The following is a 2,193-nucleotide window of genomic DNA, read 5'->3' on the forward strand; positions in this document are numbered from 1 at the left end:
AAAATCAAAAATTGACTTCCTTTTATAGCCATTTTCAGCAAGGAACATGTCTGTTCAGTGAAATCTGTTCAGACCCATTTTATCCAGAAAGTTGTGTCTTTTGGAAAAAATAACAACTTTTCGGAAAATTGTGTCTGTTAGGAAAATAACGACTTTTCGGAAAGTAACGACTTTTCGGAGAGTAACGACTTTTCGGAAAGTGTAACAACTTTTCGGAATGTTACCGTTACCTGACTTTTTATATTCTCTCTTTTCTTTTCCCATTCACACTTGCTAAATCCCAACAGACTTTAATCAACATATGTTCACACATTCAAGCTCAATCTAGGATGAAGAAAGTTGTAGCCTACCTTAAGGCTGACAGCATGTGCTCCAAATCACATATCTGGAGTTTTTTCTTTACGAACAACCTCAGAATGTTGCCCCGCTATTGAAAATAGGATTACAATGTTAATACACTCCTTTAGACACTAAACCACATAAAATAGAGACATATAACACTTTTTAAATCAAACGGGAACCATGGCACCAATGCCGAAACTTCTGGGATCGACTAAGTTAAAAAGTCTTAAATGGTACCCCCAAACTTGTGTTCCAAATGGAACACAATTCGGGGCTCGAAACAACAAACGACAATTTCACCATTAAAGATAACAACTAAGATAAGGTAGCCTACAATTGAACGAATTACCTGAAACGAGGGATGCCACACACTTTCAATCACACCACTGCATAGACCCAAGCTCAAAAAAAACACCAGACTTTGAATTGTTGCAATCAAATCTCTAAAGAGGGATGGATCGCTAAAACTTAAGTGACCACTTATCTCTCTTAAGTGACTGGCCTGCAAGAGGCGGTTTATTTTATAAGCCCCTGGTCGCTAAAGCGAGGCTTGCTTAAGCAGCACTAGGGTCACAAAAAGGGTATGGTTTGGCCTGCTAAGCTCGTTTGAGTGATCCCCTAGTCGTAAAGTGATGCTCGTTTAAGCGATGAGAGAGATGCTAAAGCGACTTCCATTTAACTGGCCTAGCTTGCTAAATCGGAGCCCTGGCTACTAAAGCAAAGTCGCTTAAACGAGTCAGGGTCGCAAAATTAAGCACCAACATCAGGTACCAATAAAATCAGCTAAGTTTTGTTTAAAACCCCGTGCACACAAAAGAAATATGCAACCTAATCAAATTTGACATTTCTAGACTCAAGGGAGAAGTCAAAACTTCCATTCGATGTTGTCTTGACAAAAAGTAATTCACAAGGGGGCTCAGAATTAGCTTGGGAGCCTCGAGATCATCACGGAGGGTCCTCAGACTCTTTCTAGGTGTATGGTGTACTTTTTTTATTTTCCTGCATGGTTTGTAATTGATCTTTTTTATTCTTCACAATGTGTACAAAATTTGTGGAGGTTTTCATTTGAATAGAGAAGAAGAACAACGAAGTGGTTGAAAGAGAAATAGTTAGGCCCGTGGGGAGAAAGAGAAACGTGGGTATGTGGGAGTAGGGATGAAGATCAGTTAAAAAAACTCTCTCGAAAGGTGTAATTGATACTTATCAACTGATTCTCTCTCATTAATGTTATTTCTTTCACCTATTAATTATGATAACATTATATAATTATTTAATAAAATATAATTAACAAATTAAAATTGATCTCTTAATACTTGTAATTAAAACTTTATCAGTAGTAATTAAAAAAGTAGATAAAAAGACGGTTATATTAACCCTTAAATAGATATGAGTGATTCTTTTATTTGTAATCTGAATCAAACAAATCAAAATGAATTGAGCTAAAATCATTGATAATATTGAAGTTATCAATCTCATTAAAACATATACCAATACTATTTCAGAGTTCAGATCCATTTAAATGTCATTTTAACCAAAAAAAATTTAATTTAAAAAGAGTTGCGTTTTTAGGGATCTAGAAGTGTTAAACTTTTTCTTTTCAAATTTGTCGTTGTTTTAATAAATTATATCATTTCAAACAATAATTATATAAATAATTTCCTAAAAGGTTCCTCAATCATTCCTATTCAATTTTAGGAGAGATAAAAGATTGATCAATTATATAATTTTTATGACTGATGGACTAGTATTATTTTCAAAAAATAAATAAATGTGAAATGATACTTAAAATGGGCAGAGAGTAAAAAAATTAATTAAAAAAAATTGGGCAGTGAGCACAAAATAAGACGGAAA

General features: G+C 34.1%; 1 long non-coding RNA gene across 1 annotated transcript; it reads right to left on the bottom strand.

Moving 5' to 3' along the window:
- Nucleotides 1–350: 350 nt before the first annotated feature.
- On the bottom strand, nucleotides 351–1,534 carry LOC107019881. Its single transcript, XR_001456773.2, has 2 exons — nucleotides 692–1,534; nucleotides 351–427 (listed from the first exon to the last, which is right to left on the bottom strand). It is a non-coding gene; the product is annotated as an uncharacterized LOC107019881 (long non-coding RNA).
- Between the last annotated feature and the right edge of the window lie 659 nt (nucleotides 1,535–2,193).

The sequence above is a fragment of the Solanum pennellii genome, chromosome 5 (genome assembly GCF_001406875.1).
Source record: "Solanum pennellii chromosome 5, SPENNV200".
Lineage (NCBI taxonomy): Eukaryota > Viridiplantae > Streptophyta > Magnoliopsida > Solanales > Solanaceae > Solanum > Solanum pennellii.